This window comes from Capra hircus, chromosome 20, assembly GCF_001704415.2.
Source record: "Capra hircus breed San Clemente chromosome 20, ASM170441v1, whole genome shotgun sequence".
In the NCBI taxonomy this organism is placed as follows: Eukaryota; Metazoa; Chordata; class Mammalia; order Artiodactyla; family Bovidae; genus Capra; species Capra hircus.
In genome coordinates this window covers 1271962-1293375 of record NC_030827.1, presented here as the reverse complement: position 1 = coordinate 1293375, position 21414 = coordinate 1271962, and the positions used below count along the sequence as shown (strand labels likewise).

At 43.0% G+C, this 21414-nt stretch overlaps 1 long non-coding RNA gene across 1 annotated transcript in view; it reads left to right on the top strand.

Annotated features, from left to right (window-relative positions):
• The window catches only part of LOC108638418, a 274942-nt gene extending 255063 nt beyond the window's left edge, over positions 1-19879 (top strand). The window contains exon 4 of the long non-coding RNA XR_001919813.1: positions 19821-19879. This is a non-coding gene — a long non-coding RNA (uncharacterized LOC108638418). The remainder of the gene's footprint in view (positions 1-19820) is intronic.

Sequence of the window (21414 nt, the reverse complement as noted above, 5' to 3'; positions counted from 1 at the left end):
CTTTTGGTATCCTATCATTTTGCCTTTTCATACTGTTCATGGGGTTCTCAAGGCAAGAATACTGAAGTGGCTTGCCATTCCCTTCTCCAGTGGACCACATTCTGTCAGGCCTCTCCACCATGACCCACCCGTCTTGGGTTGCCCTGCAGGCATGGCTTGGTTTCATTGAGTTAGACAAGGCTGTGGTCCTAGTGTGATTAGATTGACTAGTTTTCTGTGAGTATGGTTTCAGTGTGTCTGCCCTGTGATGCCCTCTTGCAACAGTTACCATCTTATTTGGGTTTCTCTTCCCTTGGCGTGAGGTATCTCTTCACGGCTGCTCCAGCAAAGCACCGCCACTGATCCTTACCTTGGATGAGAGGGCAAGTATAGGGATCATTAAGTCTGATTTGAACCTAGATCTGTATCTAAATAGTAACCGTGAAAGCTTTCCTCTTGTCTTTCAAAAAATTGCTTATGAATGGTAGGGAGTCATTCAGGATGGTAGGGAATGTTAATCCTCCTCTCAGTGCAGGTGCTCCTCCCAATGCAGGTGCTCCTCCACAGCATGTGTGATTCAGCAATGTTTTCAGGTTAGTCACCAGTCCATGGCTTTCAGGTGCAGTGGAATCCCCAAATAAGTCACCAGGACAGCAGCTCATCAACACCCCTCTCCTGTGAGCTTTCTCTATTGTCCAAGGGCCGTTTACAAGCTCTTGATTCCTAGCTACTTCATCTGGCTTTCATTTTCAGCTGCAATTATAATGTGGGGAGTTTGACACATGTTTAAGAATCAGTCTCCTTTCTTTTATTATGTCTAGATTTTGGTGAGTCTTTTAAATCTGTGAAAATTGACAATTTTTTCAGCATAAAACATTTTAATCTATTTTTACTTTGATCCTTGCACCTAGTTCTATTTTATAACACTATTTGTCTGTTTATATATTCTCTTATCTCTAATTCTCCTTTTATGTCTTTATAGCTTTGATCTTTTCTTTGAATTAACTTTTATATTGAGATCATTGTAGGTTCACATGCAATTGTAAGAAACAATACAGAGAGATCTCATGTACTTTTTATTCAGTTTTCTCCCATGATAATATCTTATAAAAATATAATATAACTGTATAAACAGAATATTGACACTTATACAATTCACCAATCTTATTCAGATATCCCCAATTTTAGTTGTACCCACTTGTGGATGTCTTTGTGTACATGTGGGTGTGGGTGTACTTAATTTTATGTAATCTTATTAAATGTGTTGGTCTATTTTCCACTATCACAGTCAAAATACAAAACCAGTTCGTCACCACAAATATCCCTCATGTTGCCCTTTCTGTCTCACTTCTTACTTTGGTTTTTTTTCTCAGCATTAATTTTATGTTTGTCTATTGCATTACTGATTTGATTTCCCTTAATATTAATCCTGCTGTTAACTGCCTCTGGCATAACTGGTAATTCAACATTTATACTTTGTTTCCTCACAATCCACTTTTAAAAATCTTATTTGTATCTCTTGCTTTGTTATACTCTTTTTCTCCTCATAGGGCTTTCCATTTTCACATGAACATAAAATTGTGTAGGAGCCGAGAGAATCATCTAATCCAGGGAAGCAAATTCTTGGCCAGTCTACTGACACACACTTCTCTCCAAAGGCATACATGCGTACGCGACTGCTAAGTCACTTTAGTTGTGTCCAACTCTTTGCAACTGTATGGACTGTAGCCTGCCAGGCTTCTCTGTCATCGGGATTCTCCAGGCAAGAACACTAGAATGGGTTGCCATTGCCTTCTCCAGGGGATCTTCCTGAACCAGGCATTGAACCTGCATCTCTTATGTCTCCTGCATTGGCAGGCAGATGCTTTACCACTAGTGCCGTTGCGGGAAGGGGGACCCCTTCCAGGGCCTGCAGCTGGGCTCTTGTCTAACACTCGGAAATGAATTGTCCAAGGAGACACATGTGCTGACCAAGCAAGAGATTTTATCGGGAAAGGGCACCCGGGTGGAGAGCAGTAGGGAAAGGGAACCCAGGAGAACAGCTCTGTCACATGGCTTGCAGTTTCGGGTTTTATGGTTATGGGCTTAGTTTCCAGGTTGTCTTTAGCCAATCATTCTGACTCAGAGTCCTTCCTGGTGGTGCACACCTTGTTCAGCCAAGATAGATGCCAGAAAGAAGGATTCTGGGAGGTGGTCGGACATGTGGTGTTTCCGTTTGAACTTTCCCGAACTCTTCTGGTTGGTGGATGCTTGTTAGTTTCATGTTCCTTACCAGGACCTCCTGTCATAAAACAGCTCATGCAAATGGTTATTATGGTGCCTGGCCGGAGTGGCAGTTTCAATCAGTGTGCTTCCCCTAACAGTGCCACCTGGGAAGCCCCCAAAGGCAGACAGTGCTGGTCAAATACCACTAATGGCTTATATTACCGCAGGGAAGAACAACAAATCACTTGGATATGGCCTACAAAAGCAAATCTGTTTGCCATTTTCCAACCCTTCATTTTACAGATGGAAAAACCAAATCTATCAAGTTGTACAAGTAAGATAGTGATAGAACTCGGAATGGATCCATATCCAAAAACAGTGAAAGGAAAACCAATGCCATTTCCATACTGATAGTTCCAAGTTTTTTCTTGGTCTCAGGGGCAATTTGCATCTATGCTGGCTATTTGCTTCTAGAAGGCAAAAAGCTTTTAGGGGGATCTACTGATAAGCTATTTTTCAAAAGATTTCTCTGCCTGAAGATTTTCTTGCCTAAAGAAAGAAGATAAAGATCCCACCTCTCCAGTTTTGCTAATGTTATTTGAGATTCTTCCATCCACATTTCTCTTCAGCTAGTCAAATCATGATTTGAAAGCTGGTAGGATTCAATCTGGCTGCAAATGACTAAAAATATCTAAATTAAGAGAGACAAAATAAAGTACATCATGAGAAATGCTGGACTGGAAGAAACACAAGCTGGAATCAAGATTGCCGGGAGAAATATCAATAACCTCAGATATGCAGATGACATCACCCTTATGGCAGAAAGTGAAGAGGAGCTAAAAAGCCTCTTGATGAAAGTGAAAGAGGAGAGTGAAAAAGTTGGCTTAAAACTCAACATTCAGAAAACGAAGATCATGGCATCTGGTCCCATCACTTCATGGGAAATAGATGGGGAAATAGCAGAAATAGTGTCAGACTTTATTTTTGGGGGCTCCAAAATCAGTGCAGATGGTGACTGCAGCCATGAAATTAAAAGATGCTTACTCCTTGGAAGAAAAGTTATGACCAACCTAGATAGTATATTCAAAAGCAGAGACATTAGGTCCATCTAGCCAAGGCTATGGTTTTTCCTGTGGTCATGCATGGATGTGAGAGTTGAACTGTGAAGAAGGCTGAGCGCAGAAGAATTGATGCTTTTGAACTGTGGTGTTGGAGAGGACTCTTGAGAGTCCCTTGGACTGCAAGGAGATCCAACCAGTCCATTCTGAAGGAGATCAACCCTGGGATTTCTTCAGAAGGAATGATGCTAAAGCTGAAACTCCAGTACTTTGGCCACCTCATGCGAAGGGTTGACTCATTGGAAAAGACTCTGATGCTGGGAGGGATTGGGGGCAGGAGGAGAAGGGGACGACCGAGGATGAGATGGCTGGATGGCATCACGGACTCGATAGACGTGAGTCTGAGTGAACTCTGGGAGATGGTGATGGACAGGGAGGCCTGGCGTGCTGTGATTCATGGGGTCGCAAAGCGTCGGATATGACTAAGCTACTGAACTGAACTGAAGAATAGATGATGGAGGACAATTTACAGTCTCGAACACAAAGGACTCTACTGTATATCATAGACCTCACTTCAGAAGGAAGACAGTGTAACATAGTGGTTAGGGCCATAGATGCTGGGTTTAGGGCCATGGATTCTGAGATTTGAAGCTTATCTTCAGCACTTAGCCAGGTGACCTTGAGCAAGTTACTTAACCTATTTGTGCTTGAGCTTCTTAATCTGTAAAATGAGGTTTATATGAGTGCCTACTTTATATTAGCAGCAATGTCACTTCAGTTCAGTTCAGTTCAGTCACTCAGTCGAGTCTGACTCTTTGCGACCCCATGAATTGCAGCACGCCAGGCCTCCCTGTCCGTCACCAACCCCCGGAGTTCACTCAAACTCATGTCCATCGAGTCAGTGATGCCATCCAGCCATCTCATCCCCTGTCGTCCCCTTTTCCTCCTGCCCCCATTCCCTCCCAGCATCAGAGTCTTTTCCAATGAGTCAACCCTTCGCATGAGGTGGCCAAAGTACTGGAGTTTCAGCTTTAGCATCATTCCTTCCAAAGGAATCCCAGGGTTGATCTCCTTCAGAATGGACTGGTTGGATCTCCTTGCAGTCCAAGGGACTCTCAAGAGTCCTCTCCAACACCACAGTTCAAACGCATCAATTCTTCGGCACTCAGCTTTCTTCACAGTCCAACTCTCACATCCATACATGACCACTGGAAAAACTATAGCCTTGACTAGACGGACCTTTGTTGGCAAAATAATGTCTCTGCTTTTCAATATGCTAAAAGGAGTAAGCGTCTTTTAATTTCATGACTGCAGTCACCATCTGCAGTGATTTTGGAGCCCCCCCAAAATAAATCTGACACTGTTTCCACTGTTTCCCCATCTATTTCCCATGAAGTGATTGGCGTGATGATTAAATAAATCAACATATACAAAGCACTTGGAAAAGTTCCTGGCATATAGTTAGTTTTAGTTACTCAGTTGTGTCCAACTCTTTGTGACCCAGTGGACTATAGCCCACCTGGCTCCTCTGTCCATGGAATTCTCTAGGCAAAAATACAGGAGTGTGTAACCATTCCCTTCTCCAGAGGATCTTCCCAACTCAGGGATTAAATCCTGGTTTCCTGCATTGCAGGGGAATTCTTTACTGTCTAAGCCACCAGGGAAATCCTTCTGGCATAGAGCAATTGATATATAAGTATGTGCAATTGTTATTTTCACCCTGTCCAGACATAATGTACATAGTGATCTTAAGAAGTGGATATTCTTTTTTTCCATGAAGGAAACAAAAGCTCGGTTACATAATACAAATAAGTACTGGACTTACAATGTGGTGCAGGGGTAAAGAATTCCCCTGCAGGAGGTAAAAGAGACATGGGTTTGATCCCTGGGTCAAGAAGATCCTCTGTAGAAGGAAACGGCAACTCACTCCAGTATCCTTGCCTGGAAAATTCCATGGACAGAGGCGTCTGGCAGGCTGCAGTCTATGGGGTCTCAAAGAGTTGGACACAACTGAGCATGCGCACCGAAAGTATTCAGCCTGCGCTCTACTGCTTTAAGTTGCAACCGCTGAAGCCTGAGCGCTGAGCTCCTGAAGCACGCGTGCCCTAGAGACTGTGCCCCAGAACAGGAGAAGCCATCCAATGAGAAGCCCTTGCAATGCAACTACACAGTCGCCTCTGCTCACTGCGACTAGAGAAAGGCCCGAGAAGCAGCCAAGACCCAACACAGCCCAAATAAGTAAATAAATGAAAAATTTTAAAATAAGTAAGCACTAATTTTGAATAGAGAGTAGAAAAACTAATGTTCCTTCGGTCATCATGGAATGCTTCTTGAAAGAGCAGGCAGATGAATATGGATAGAAGGAAGGAGAGCATTGAAACATCAATAGAGGGGAGAAAGGGCAAAAGATGCCATATCCTGGGTGTCAGGTTTCCTGGGGGAGGATACCAGACACACAAGACCTAGAGCAATAATGCCGTTGCATTCCTTACTCGTCTCTTGGGCACAAGTTAAATACAAACCATGATGTAATTATGTTGAGAAACAATAAGACAATAAAAATACATAATCCCAGCCTCCAATTTGAATACCATGGATCTGCTAGGAGAGACGTGCAAGGCAGAGATTGGTAATCTTCGTGCCCTGTTGTTGTATTATTTTCTGAAAATTGCTGAGCCTTGAACAGGTGAAGTTTTCCAGTGTTAATATTTTGAGGTCCATTCCTCTGTTACCAAAAATGTCATGAGAGTTTGTCCTCTCGGTGATGGCTTCAGAAGAGGGGCTGCAAACTCAAATGTCCAGAGGGTCTAAAAAGCTTCAGTAAACCAGTTTACTGAAGCATTCTGGGGATGAGCGCAGGAGCACCAGGATGTAAACATTAGGGTGAGGACCATGAGACCTGAGGCGCACACAGTCCATATAAAGGGCACCCACGCTTCATGTGCAGTGTGTTACTGGGGGTCTTTCAAAAACCATTGAGAGAACCCAGAAATCTAGAATTTAATGTTCAGTCTCCTTATTTGTAAACATTGCATCAAATATTATAAACAAAGTGTAGTGTACCAAACAAAACATGTTTGAGTGTCATTTTTTGGCTCTTGGGAAATGGTTGGATCTCAAGGAATGACATGCAGCGGGTGCTGTTGTCTTTGCAGCTCTTTGAGAGCACCCAACGTCCCTGCTTGTAACGCCCTCCCCCTGCATACCCCTGCTCTAGCCCCTCTCTTCCCCTGGCTCCTCACACAAGCTGGACAGTATGAACCAAGAGTCTTATTGCCAAGATATTGTTGCTGAGGTTTTCAAGTTTCAAGTCCTTGGTTTGAAGTGAGTCATCTCAAATTCAATTAGTGGAGAGTTCCTCTGGGCTTTGCCACGATTGGCAGAGGGGGAAATGACTCAGACAGTGGAGCATGCAGTGCCTAATGGGTCCAGCATGTGGGAGCTTTTGAGATTGCTGGGTATGGCACTCCTGGTGCCCAAGGGGAGCACGAAGGAGGGCTGGAGGTTGCAACACGTGCTCAGCTAATTTCACCACTGACTCTTTTGGACTAAAATCAATTTGAGATATTTGCATCTGACCTCAAATGTAAAGGAGGGCCAGCACCTTAAAGAGACATATTATTACAAACTCCTGACTCCTTCCCCAGCCTCTTTCCTCTGCCTGCCCAAACTGTGCACCTGGAACTTCAGCATCACCAAACTATTTGCAGTCTCTCCAATTCCCTTTCTTGTTTCTTTACCTTTGTACATGCCATCTTGCCTCCCTGGAATGCCTTTTGCCTTGATGTACCTCAGGCAAAATCCTAGTTGTGCCTTAAAACCCAAATCAGGCATCATTTATTTTAAATTCTTACTAATTCTCCTCATATGGAGTTAAACTGTCACTTTTTCTTTGTCTATAACCTGAACTTACAAGGGCTATGGCACTTTCCATATTGTATGAAAATTACTAGCTTACCTACTTGTCTGTCTGATTAAGGAGAGGCTTTTCAGGTCAGGAACTTATATTCCCTGTTATATTTCACAGTGTCTTGTACATGGACAGGCAGTTAATAAGGGTTTACAGAACTATATTGAATTGAAATACTATACATCTCTGAAGTGACCCCAACATGACCTATATCAATTCTGTGGCCCAGATCTAAAGCATTATTAACTCAGCCTCTGCCATTTGAGCCCTTCTGAGTTATCTGTGGGCATGAATGGAGAGGTTAGGGCAGGAAGAATAGTAGCACACAGGTAATTGAAAAGCCAGCGATTTCGTGCTAGCACTATCATTCACTGAAAGCTCATTGAGTAAATACTCTGTCAAGCACTTGGGATGTAGCAATCAGTGAGCAGAACTTGTTTCCTGCTCTTCTATAGCTTGTATGTGGTGTGTGTGTTGTGTGTTAGTCGTTCAGTCGTGCCAGACTCTTTGCAACCCCACAGACTGTAGCCCAACAGGCTCCTCTGTCCATGGGATTCTTGAGGAAAGAATATTGAAGCGGCTTGCCGTTCCCTCCTCCAGAGGATCTTCCCGACCCAGGGATCGAACCCTGGTCTCCTGCACTGCAGGCAGATTCTTTACTGTTTGAGCTACAGGGGTAGTAAATATAAACAGGAGAATACTGGGTTACATGAAGTGCAGTGAAGAAAATCACATAGGATGATGCGATAGGAATGAATGAAGGGCGTGAGATTCAGACAGAGTGGCAGGATTGGTCCTTCTAGCAAAAGAGTATTCATGCTCAATGATGAGGAGTCAGCAATGATACGATATAAGGAAGGAACAGTTCTCACAGAAGCAACAATGACGGGAAATGCCCGGAGCTAGAAATGAGCTTGGTGTGTTTCAGAAAGAAAGAAGACCAGAGTGGCTTGAGCAGAAAGGGCAAGAAATGAGGGGCCTTGAAGAACGCAATAAGGAATCAGAATTTTTTAAATTTTGATAGGAAAGTGATAGAGAGTTTTATCTGACTTTTATGCTGGGGATGGATTGTCCTGTGAGAAAGGGAGAGAAACAATAGAATGGAGTAACTGAGGCTGAGATTGAGCACTGGATGGTCCTTCGTTTAAGGACCCAACTTCAGATGGAAAGCCCTTTTAGTAACATTGAGGTTAAGGCCTTGGTAGTCCACAGGGTCACAGAGTCGGACACAATTGAAGCAACTTAGCACACACACAGTGCTATTAGGATCTTAGAGACTCAATGCAGTGCAGTGTTGTTGAACATATTAAACAACCTCAATGGGAAATGTCCTTTCTGATGAATAAAGGGATCTTTGTGGGACTACATACCTCTTTTGCCTATAAAATCTCATAGAACATTGCTTCTCAGATTTTAACATGCATTTGGAACACCTCTGAATTACATAAAATAAGGGTTTTGATTTGGTAGATTCAAAATTTCCCATATTTCCAATAATAATTCCAATAATCTCCCAGGTAACACAGAAGCATCATGTAATCAGATCCTATAGCCTAAAGGCTACATTTTGAGAAGCCAGAACTAAAACCCTTTTGACCAGGATGTAGCTAAATTCCTTCAGCTGTCTTCAGCTCACCTGTTCAGATTTAGTCCCCTTGATTCCAGGGCTGGCGTGACCTTGTATAAAGAGAGAGACAAGATGAAAAGGGACAGGAAACAATCTGACCCCTACCTTGGCTGGTGGAACCCTGAAATGAGCGGTGACAGCGGATGGACCATGTCAGTCAAAGTTCTGCATATGTTAAGCAGTCACTCCGGATGCCTCCCTGAGGCCACCAGGGCTAATATTCCAGAATCTCCTGGAAGACAAGACATTTTGAAATCAAACCTGAGCCCTGAGTATTCGGGGCTGGCCAGTGGGGCCAGTTGACCCTGAGAGAATGGTACCCCATTTCTGTCTCTTAGACACACCAGCCTGCTCCTTTAAGAAAGGCTCTCTCTTTGCCTTGCTTCAAAGTCTTACACAGGATATTAGCCACTTCCTTCTCTATAATTCATCCTTCCACTTTGCCATCTGGAATATTTCTCTTTTACAAGTGCCTAAGTTGTTGCAGTTTGAGGCAGTTGAATCCTAAATTTGCCATTTGGAGTAATTTATTGTTTTTAATGCTTTCTTCCCAAAATTCAGATTCTGTGGTTTGAAACAGACTCTAACCAGGATTTCTGCTTCCTAGTTGGACATCTAGTAGTTTACCCTTTCCAGGTCTTCTCCGGGTTTATTTTTCAGTCTTCCGTAAGTGACTGTCAGAGACCTTCTTCAGATCACTCTGTCCGCCAGGTTCATTAGTTTTCCTCATCATATCACTGACCTGAATGCCTTGGTAGGACCTCTTATGACAGGACTAAGATAGAGTAAGTGGAGACCAGTAGACTGTAACCTTTGCAACACAAAGTTTTGCTGTTCCTAAAACATCTTCCTACTAATACCTCAGATGCTACCTTTGGGTTGCTGGTCACATCGGCACTAGAGGTGGAAGTAAGCGCAGGTGAGCAGTGGAACCGAGGGGGAAGGGACTTCACAATTGTTTGTCTAGCCTGTGCTTGCGCTCCGTCGCTCAGTTCTGTCCAATTCTTTATGACTCCATAGACTGTAGCCATCAGGCTCCTCCGTCCATGAGATTTCTCAGGTAAGAATATTGGAGTGGGTTGCCATTTCCTCCTCCAGGGGATCTTCCCAGCCAGGGATCGAATCTGCGTCTCTTGTATTGGCAGGCGGATTCTTTACCACTGAGCCATCAGGGAAGTGAAAAGTGAAAGTGAAGTCACTCAGTCGTGTCCGACTCTTTGTGACCCCGTGGATTATGGCCCGCCAGACTCCTCTGTCCATGGGATTCTCCAGGCAAGAATACTGGAGTGTGTTGCTATTTCCTTCTCCATGGGATCTTCCCAACCAAGGGATTGAACCCAGGTCTCCTGCATTGCAGGCAGATGCTTTATCCTCTGAGCCATCAGGGAAGTACTATGTGTCAAACCCTAAACTGAGAAAGTAGGTGCTGTCCTCCCTACTCTATAGATGAGGAAATGAAGAAATCAAGACTCAGAATATCTTTCTCAAGGTATCCTGAAAAACGGTGTGGTGGGGTCAAGACTTGAATAAGGTCTGACTCTCAGTCCCTGAGCTTGTCACTATTTGATCCTGGTGGACGGGGAGCAGGACACCAGATGGAGGATGAAAACCAGCTTCTGGGGGTTTTCATGGGTGGGATAATTGATCACAATGAAGCCAGGGGGCACAGAATTTCCAGAACCGGGCACCAGCTACTAGATAGAAGCTCCATATTAAACTAACCTTGGCATTAATGCAAGATTTTATGAGCTTATTTATGGCAAGAACCCACTTCCCATTTGGCTAGCTTGAAGTTTGCAAGTAAAACTGAGTGGCAGTGACCTACTTTATGAAATCTTTTTGAGTAGGAATGAAGCAAGATTAGTTCATCCCTGGAATCTCTTCCATGATTCTCTTTGAAGAAGTGTTTCTAGGTAACAATACCCTGGTGGTTTTCAACCTGTGGGAGCTTTGGAGTAGTCAGTCTACCTGGGCCCTGTCCAAGACCAACTGAGTTGGGTTTCTAGCTGTGGGGCCCTGACAACTATGCTCCCCAAAGCTGTCCAGGGTTGATGAGCAGCCAGGGTTGAAACCACAGCCCCAGGATACATGAGCTTAATATTTTTCCATGCCCTGAGAAGGAGAACAGAATTAAAACCCTGCACAATTCTAGAGGGCAGAGGAAAGTGGGAAAAGGTTTCTGGTGCTAAGTTTGGAAAACTGAATTTTTCTCATTCGTAAGGAGAATAAACAAGTTTTAATCACTTCACAGTTTGCAAGAGGGCCAATGACCCAGAGGTTCCCTTTCGCCCATGTTCTAGTGAATCTAACTTCCAGTGTCTAACCTTCATGGAGCCAAGGTCAGGATTAACTTTTGTAGTATCTGACACCCGCCTTAAAAACTCAGTTTTAAAACTCACTGCATTGCAGTGTCTGCTATTTGTCTAAAGTACTGGCATTCAGGGAAAATGGTGCTTTGTTGATTTTAGACTAGAGAATCAAAGAGATAGGGTGGTTATTTGTCCTTCCCAAGGTTGCGTTCTGAGTCATTAGGGAGTCAGAGCTGTCTTCTTTAACTGGAGCAGCATTTAAGGTGCTTCTGGAATGTTATGGGAAACATAGTCATCCCTATGAAATTAACATCAGCATTGGTCAAGGCTATGGTTTTTCCAGTGGTCATGTATGGATGTGAGAGTTGGGCTGTGAAGAAAGCTGAGCTCCAAAGAATTGATGCTTTGGAACTGTGGTGTTGGTGAAGACTCTTCAGAGTCCCTTGGACTGCAAGGAGATCCAACCAGTCCATTCTGAAGGAGATCAGCCCTGGGATTTCTTTGGAAGGACTGATGCTGAAGCTGAAACTCCAATACTTTGGCCACCTCATGCGAAGAGTTGACTCATTGGGAAAGACTCTGATGCTGGGAGGGATTGGGGGCAGGAGGAGAAGGGGACGACAGAGGATGAGATGGCTGGATGGCATCACTGACTCGATGGACATGAGTTTGAGTGAACTCCGGGGGTTGGTGACGGACAGGGAGGCCTGGCGTGCTGTGATTCATGGGGTCGCAAAGAGTCGGACACGACTGAGCAACTGAACTGAACTGAATGTTGAAGGGGGACAGTGTGTGCACAGCTCAGTCCAGCCTCATACTGGCTGCCAGAGGATCCATAGGGCATCATGGTTACCATTCCAACTTTTTAATAAGTATATCTCTGTCTGGAATTGCTGCATGACATACAAGCTCTTTGTCTAAGAGAAGGTATAGCCATGAGAGAAAACTTAAAAGCCTCCTAGAGTTAAGCCAGGCTTTAAGAAAGAGTTTGGGCAGGAAATGAAAATATCTTTCCCATCTAACCTGAGTATATCTGATTGGTGGGATGTAATCCTAAAGTAGAACCTGAGCTGCAAGGAAGTCTGGGAAGTATAGTTTTTGTTCCCAGTCTTTCTTAAGAGAAAGATAGTGGAAAGAAGATTTAGAGAACCAAAGCATTGACCACAACCAGAATTTTTCAATGTGTATACCATAGAATAGCAAGATGTAGCTAAATGTTGCTTTTTTAAAGATTTTGTTCTCAAATGAATTGAAGTCATACTTGGTAAAACAAAGTTAAACATGATTCTTTTAAGAAATATTTATTTGTTTGGCTGCATGGGGTCTTAACTGTGGCACGTTAAGATGTACAGACTCTTTCTTTGCAGAGTGCAGGATCTCTGGTTGTGACATGCAGACTCCCAGTTGCCGTGTGCAGACTTGGTTGCTCTATGTCTTTTGCATTGCAAGGCAGAGTCTTAACCACTGGACCATCAGGGAAGTCCCCTAAATATGATTCTTCGTTGCAATATATTTCAGTGTTGTTAACATCCAAACATGTACCCTAGTTCTTCATATTTGGAGAAACATGAGCTGGGTAAACACTTATCTAAGCTCATTTTGCAGAAGAAGAAACCGGGGTCCACAGGGATTAAATAAGATGCCTGATGTTAAATAGCCAGTTATTAACAAAGTATGAAACCAAAATCCATGCTTCTCGGGTAGTCAGGAATGTTCTTACACTTAGAGGGAATGGAAAGTGGATAGTGGAGGCAGGCAGGCAAAAAAGTGGAAAGATGAAACTGACAGGCAGGTGAGAAAGGTTGGAACTCTAGAGGAAGGCTAGGCATCAATGTCTCCCCCAGTTATTGAGAGTGGAACGTTCAAAAACACTCTGCACATGTCCTGACCCGGAGCCAGAATGAGATTATTAAAGAGGTCAAAACCCTGAACACATATCTCAATCCCTTTCCACATGTGTCTGGAATATGTTGGTTCTTTGGCCTCGATTAGTCACAGGGAAAACTGGTTCTGTGGAACATGTCATCTTATAAATAGAACCAGAATCCAGTGGTTTCTAAACAGTCAGGAGACAGTCTGTCTTCTGGTGTCAGCTATTTATTTGTATTTCTGTTTCATGAAATGCATCTTCTCCAGTTCTAGGCTTTGCCTCATTACGTGTCTGCCCCAGACGTGTTGCACAGATTTCTTGACCTCTTGACTCAAACCCCAGGGAGTGGGGGCAGTGGGCACTCTCTCCTCTGGTTCCTGCCAAGGTTGGCACTGTGGTAAGGATGTTTGTGTTTGTTAAGGAGCTAGAAGGACTTTAGACTTTGATAATAATCCCTCTCTTAGATGGTGCATGTAGGGACAAGAGGAAAAAGAGAAATACCTTTCTCAGCTGCCATGTCTCAGTGGCTACATCATTTTCTCTGAACCCACCTGCACACTTGTTAATTCTTTTTAACAAAATTTTTGATGTGTCTGTTCTCTCTTATTTAGGTCAGTCTTGTCACTCACCAAAAATGGAGAAAATAAATAGTCATCAAGTGATCCTTTCAGTTAAACATATCAAGCCTTTATGAAAAGCCTGCTGAGCAATCTGATTGATAGTATGGTGCAGATTCTTGGTGTCCACTCCTGCCTTTCTTTTGTTTGCACGCATTCTCTGCTTCAGGGAACAGACACAAGTTTCAATCAGCAAGACTAAATGTGGCTTAGGGGTCACTAATAATAAAGCATTTGTTGTTCTGATAGACTTACCTTGATTTTCTTCATGAACCATTTTGGAAATGAGGAACTCAACCCTTTTTGAAGCAATTCATACTATGGATGTTGTTTGTCTCTGTTAGTCAAGGCACATTTGGTTGCAAGTTATAAGCCTAGAGAAGGGTGAATGGAATAAATATGTGTACTTCTTGAGTCTTGAAACAATGGAAAAAAAAAAAAAAAAGAAAGCCAACTCAAACTGGTTTAAACCGGCCTCACCTCCTCTCAGAAATGTTAGTTTAGTGATTACCCAAAGAACAGAAAAGGATAGACCCACTTACTGTATTTCTGGACCCAGGAGGTAAAACAATGTCATCAGGATTCAATTTCTCAGTCCTTCTTCCTCTATGCAACTTCATTCTCCAGGATATTTCTCTCAACCAAGATGCCCCAGAGTCCCCAGACTGACATTCTTACAGGTCAGCAGAGAGATTCTGTCCTCCCACTGCTCAACCAAGTCTTACGATGAGGCTCTCAGGACCAAGTTCAATTGTGTCCACACTCCTGAACCATTCACTGGCCAGAACCTGTTCATTAATTGCCAAGGCCTGGGCCATGGATCCCTTTCTGGAGTGAGGAGTGAGATGATGCTACCAAAATGAAGGGCAGTAGATGCTGATCAGGACAAAGTGTTCTCAGTTACATTCTGTTTATGCATCTTCATTTATTCATTCATTCATTTTGCATAGAGGAACTGTTGTGTGCTGGCAACAAGGGATAAAATCCTGGACAAGTTATCCTTGTCTTCCATTCTGTGATGAATTCCTTCACCCCCGTTGCCTCAGCAGAGTTGGATATTCCCTCCTGATGCTTCCGCTCTTCTCAGTAAATACCTCAACAACAGCATGCACCATTCAAGGCTGTATTGATGTCTCCTCATCTTTTCCCTAATTTTCTTTGAGTTCCTGGAGGACACATATCGTGTCTTACTTATCTTGGCCTCCCCAGATACCAGCAGCAGGTGCAGACAAGATACTCAGAAAGCCTTTGTTGAATAAATATGTGAGTGATGAGTGATGAATAAACATATGAGTGATTAAAATTTTTTTAATTAGTGAATTAACACACACGTTCCCAGTCCTTGGGGATTTTGTAAACTACCGGGGGGAAATAAATCCATAAATAACTCATTGGAATACAACATGATTCATGGGACAACAGCCATGTGAGCAAAAGATTAGGAAACACAGCGGAATGTGATATGTAGCAGAATTATTGAAAATGTTTTAGATATTTAGATATTTAAATATATTTAGATATTTCAAATCTAAATCTAACTCCCTGTGGTTTATACCTGCATATTTGTAGTTCTTCATTCTTGAACAGCTCCAAATATGTCTACTTAATTGTTCTAACCTCTGGAACAATTTCTAACAACACATAGGTACTCAACCAGTATTTTTTTCTTTTTTAAGTGTTTTCAGGGAGGAAACTAGGCAGGGAGGAGACTTTCCTTTTTCTTCGTATTTGTATCTTTGTCGTCATCTCTTAGTTGTGTCATGCACGCGACAGCACGGTCTTGGTGGTGGCATGCGGCATGCAGGTCCCAGAGTGCACAGCGGTGCATGGGTTTGGCTGCCTAATGGCAGATGGAATCTTAGCTCCTGGATCGGGCATCAAACCCACGGCTCCTGTGTTGGAGCTAGATTCGTAACTGTTGGACCACCAGGGAAGTCCCTCAATCAGTAATGCTGAAAAAAAATTAATTGCATTGTCTCAGCTATATCACAGTATCAGTTGTAGAAGGGTAGGAATCTTTTCCAGCTCTTAGATTTCCCTGCTGATGGTTACATCATCATCAGTTCAGTTCAGTTCAGTCACTCAGTCGTGTCCAACTCTTTGAGACCCCATGGACTGCAGCACACCAGGCTTCCTTGTCAAACACCAACTCCAGTGGTTTACCCAAACTCATGTCCATTGAGTCAGTGATACCATCCAACCATCTCATCCTCTGTCATCTCCTTCTTCTTCTGCCTTCAATCTTTCCCAACATTAGGGTCTTTTCAGATGAGTCAGCTCTTTGCATCAGGTGGCCAAAGTATTGGAGTTTCAACTTCAACATCAATCTTTCCAATGATTACTCAGGACTGATCTCCTTTAGGATAGACTGGTTGGATCTCCTTTCAGTCCAAGGGACTCTCAAGAGTCTTCGCCAACACCACAGTTCAAAAGCATCAATTCTTCTGTGCTCAGCTTTCTTTATAGTCCAACTCTCATATCCATACATGACTACTGGAAAAACCATAGCCTTGATGAGACGGACCTTTTTTGGCAAGGTAGTGTCTCTGCTTTTTAATATGCTGCCTAGGTTGGTCATAACTTTCCTTCCAAGAAGTAAGCGTCTTTTAATTTCATGGCTGCAGTCATCATCTGCAGTGATTTTAGAGGTGAAGAAAATAAAGTCAGCCACTGTTTCCACTGTTTCTCCATCTATTTCCCATGAAGTAATGGGACCGAATGTCATGATCTTAATTTTCTGAATGTTGAGGTTTAAGCCAACTTTTTCACACTCCTCTTTCACTTTCATCAAGATACTCTAGTTCTTCTTCACTTTCTGCCATAAGGGTGGTGTCATCTGCATATCTGAGGTTATTGATATTTCTCCCAGCAATCTTGATGACACCACCCTCACATGACTGAGTAACTGAACTGAGCTGGATTGAATCTTGATTCCAGCTTGTGCTTCATAATGAGGTACTCTGCATATAAGTTAAATAAGCAGGGTGACAATATACAGCCTTGACGGACTCCTTTTCCTATTTGGAACCAGTCTGTTGTTCCATGTCCATTTCTAACTGTGGCTTCCTGACCTGCATACAGATTTCTCAAGAGGCAGGTCAGGTGGTCTGGTATTCCCATCTCTTTCAGAATTTTCCACAGTTTATTGTGATCCACACAGTCAAAGCCGTTGGCATAGTCAATAAAGCAGAAATAGATGTTTTCTGGAACTCTCGTGTTTTTTTGATAATCCAGCAGATGTTAGCAATTTGATCTCTGGTTCCTCTGCCTTTTCCAAAACCAGCTTGAATATCTAGAAGTTCATGGTTCATGTATTGCTGAAGCCTGGCTTGAAGAATTTTGAGCATTACTTTAGTAGCATGTGAGATGAGTGCAATTATGTGGTAGTTTGAGCATTCTTTGGGATTGCCCTTCTTTGGGATTGGAATGAAAACTTTCCTGTGGCCGCTGCTGAGTTTTCCAAATTTGCTGACATATTGAGTGCAGCACTTTCACAGTATCATCTTTTAGGATTTGAAACAGCTCAACTGGAATACCATCACCTCCACTAGCCTTGTTCATAGTGACGCTTCCTAAGGCCCACTTGACTTCACATTCCAGAATGTCTGGCTCTAGGTGAATGATCACACCATCATGATTATCTGAGTCATGAAGATCTTTTTTGTACAGTTCTTCTGTGTATTTTTGCCACCTCTTCTTAATATCCTCTGCTTCTGTTAGGTCCATACCATTTCTGTCCTTTATTGTGCCCATCTTTGCATGAAATGTTCCCTTGGTATCTCTAATTTTCTTGAAGAGATCTCTAGTCCTTCCCATTCTATTGTTTTCCTCTATTTCTTTGCACTGATCACTGAGGGAGGCTTTCTTTTCTCTCCTAGCTATTCTTTGGAATATACTCATTCAAATGAGTGTATCTTTCCTTTTCTCCTTTGCTTTTTGTTTCTCTTCTTTTCTTAGCTATTTGTAAGGCCTCCTCGGGCAGCCATTTTGCTTTTTTGCATTTCTTTTTCTTGGGGATGGTCTTGATAACTGTCTCCTGTACAGTGTCATGAACCTCTGTCCATAGTTCATCAGGCACTCTGTCTATCAGATCTAGTCCCTTAAATCTATTTCTCATTTCCACTGTATAACTGTAAGGGGTTTGATTTAGCTCATACCTGAATGGTCTAGTGGTTTTCCCTACTTTCTTCAATTTCAGTCTGAATTTGGCAATAAGGAGGTCATGATCTGAGCCACAGTCAGCTCCCCTTCTTGTTTTTGCTGACTGTATAGAGCTTCTCCATCTTTGGTTGCAAAGAATATAATCAATCTGATTTCAATGTTGGCCATCTGGTGATGTCCATGTGTAAAGTCTTCTCTTGTATTGTTGGAAGAGGATGTTTGTTATGACCAGTGTGTTCTCTTGGCAAAACTATGTTAGCCTTTGCCGTGCTTCATTCTGTACTCCAAGGCCAAATTTGCCTGTTACTCCAGGTGTTTCTTGACTTCCTACTTTTGCATTCCAGTCCCCTGTGAGGAAAAGGACATCCTTTTTTGGCATTAGTTCTAAAAAGTCTTGTAGGTCTTCAGAGAACCATTCAGCTTCATCTTCTTCAGCATTACTGGTTGGGGCATAGACTTGGATTACCGTGATATTGAATGGTTTGCCCTGGAAATGAACAGAGATCATTCTGTCGTTTCTGAGATTGCATCCAAGTACTGCATTTCAGACTCTTTTGTTGACTCTGATGGCTACTCCATTTCTTCTAAAGGATTCTTGCCCAGAGTAGTAGATATAAAGGTCATCTGAGTTAAATTCATTCATTCCAGTTCATTTTAGTTCGTTGATTCCTAGAATGTCGATGTTCACTCTTGCCATCTCCTTTTTGACCACTTTCAATTTGCCTTGATTCACAGACCTAACATTCCATGTTCCTATGCAGTATTGCTCTTTACAGCACCTTGCTTCTATCACCAGTCACATCCACAGCTGGGTGTTGTTTTTCCTTTGGCTCCATCTCTTCATTCTTTCTGGAGTTATTTCTCCACTGATCCCCAGTAGCGTATTGGGCACCTACTGACCTGGGGAGTTTATCTGTCGGCGCTGGAGTGGCAAGTGGCCAAGAGGAGATACCCCATGTCCGAGGTTAGTAGTGGCAGCCGTGAGGTGATACACCACATCCAAGGTCAGAGAAACCCCAGTAAAATGGTAGGTGCTGAGACAGAGCATCAGAGGGCAGACAGACTGAAACCACAATCACCGAAAACTAACCAGTCTGATCACATGACCACAGCCTTGTGTGACTCAGTGAAACTACGAGCCATGCCGTGCAGGGCCAATGAAGAGGGCGGGTCATGGTGGAGAGTTCTGACAAAACGTGGTCCACTGGAGAAGGCAGTCGCAGCCACTTCCGAATTCGTGCCTTGAGAACCCCATGAATGGTATGAAAAGCCCAAAGGATAGGACACTGAAAGATGAACTCCCCAGGTCAGTAGGTGCCCAACATGCTACATCATCATAGGAGAGAAAATGCTTTCTTGTTGACAATCCCCTGTGTTGTCATGCCTGGATCTCTGAACTCTAATTGAAAAGTGGTTGTTTGGAACCTGAATGGTGCTTGCTTTCAAGTCTGGCATGCTCTAGCTGACCTGATGGGCATTGTGCTGGCCTGGGACTCAGAAGCTCAGAAGCCTGGAAATAGCCCCAGTGCTCATTTGAGGTATGAGTTGGGCACTGGGTAGAACTGGGTTCAATTGGCCGTTGGTCTCTCTTCCTTGCTAATATCCCTCTTCCTTCCTCTCTCTTTTCTTCTCTAAGCTTCTACTTAACTGAGCTTCCATGGCTGCAGTGGCCTTGAAAATGCACCATTCAGAACTTGTGCTTTGCCACAGGGGCCATAAATGATAGACAGACCCAGACACTATGTTCCAAATCCACCATGTCATCTACTGCTTCCCTTGAGCTGATCTCAGTCACTGATTGAACACAAGCATAATGCTAAAGCAGGACCATTCCTGCAAGATATTGGATAAGTTGACTCGTGCACTCCCATCAGCCTGGCTGAAATTATCCCAGCAGTGTGCTGCAGTCTGAGACTCTGCCCACCCAGCTCCCTCCCTTCCCTCTGTCCTTCCCCGGACCAGACCTGTGCTGGGCTCTGATGGCTCCCCTTGCCTCCTAGGATTCTTCCTCTGTTCCTCCTGCAGACATTTCCCCAGCAAGTCTTTTAAACGTCTAATCCCATCCTGGCCTCTACTTCTTACAGGACCAGGAGTAACACATGCGACTGCGCACAGGCCACCAGCAGCAAGGAGTCTTCTCCAACCCAGCAACTGGTGAGAACTTTCTTGCTTCAGGTGCAGAAGAGGGCAGTTGACCAGTGAATCCAGGAAGAGTCAGTTGGAGCAGGAGGAGATGGACCTACCTGATGGAGCTAAAAAGACTAGCACTGGGTCGTTCCCAAAACCCCAGGGTCAAATAGAAGACGATTGGTTCCTCCTCATTTCCTGACTTATATTTCAGAGGGTTTCTTGTTTTGTTTTTACTTTATTTTCAAATCAAAGTAATTTTGAGGATTTATATAGATCTGATTTTACATGGAAATAAATGGGAGTACCATTATTGTCAAAAATTTTCCAGCATAATTTCTCAGGGTTTCTGCTTCTTCACCTTCCATCCACACACTGGTTAGACAGAGACATGAACATGCCAGGTGAGTAATTTGGGAGCCTTTTAACACTACCTGTTTTTACATGTCTGTTCAACATTTAGTAGGAATGAAAAAATAAAAATAAATGCTTTTTTGTTGAAAATAAGGATTTATATTCCATGTACATATTGCATGGGATTTTCTGAACTAGACAGTTTCTTGAGAGGCATATTGAACTTTTTAAATGAAGTTATTCTCAGCCATTAAAAAGAATACATTTGAATCAGTTCTAATGAGGTGGATGAAACTGGAGCCTATTATACAGAGTGAAGTAAGCCAGAAAGAAAAACACCAATACAGTATATTAACACGTATATATGGAATTTAGAAAGATGGTAACGATAACCCTGTATGCGAGACAGCAAAAGAGACACAGATGTAAAGAACAGGCTTTTGGACTCTGAGGGAGAGGGAGAGGGTGGGATGATTTGGGAGAATGGCATTGAAACATGTATACTATCATGTAAGAAACGAATCACTAGGCTAGGTTCGATACAGGATACAGGATGCTTGGGGCTGGTGCACTGGGATGACCCAGAGAGATGATATGGGAAGGGTGGTGGGAGGGGGGTTCAGGGTTGGGAACTCATGTACACCTGTGGTGGATTCATGTCAATGTATGGCAAAACCAATACAGTATTGTAAAGTAAAAAAATAAAATTAAATTTAAAAAAATTAAAAGAAGATGATCTAAAATAAAATAAAATAAAATGAAGTTATTCTAGTTTGCATTCCCACCAACAGTGTAAGAAGGTTCCCTTTTCTCCATACCCTCTCTAGCATTTATTGCTTGTAGACTTTTGGATAGCAGCCATTCTGACTGGCGTGAAATGGGACCTCATTGTGGTTTTGATTTACATTTCTCTGATAATGAGTGATGTTGAACATCTTTTCATGTGTTTGTTAGCCATCTGTATGTCTTTTTTGGAGAAATGTCTGTTTAGTTCTTTGGCCCACTTTTTGACTGGGTCGTTTATTTTTCTGGAATTGAGCTGTAGGAGTTGCTTGTATATTTTTGAGATTAATTCTTTGTCAGTTGTTTCGTTTGCTATTATTTTCTCCCATTCTGAAGGCTGTCTTTTCACCTTGCTTCTACTTGCCTTTGTTGTGCAGAAGCTTTTAATTTTAATTAGGTCCCATTTGTTTATTT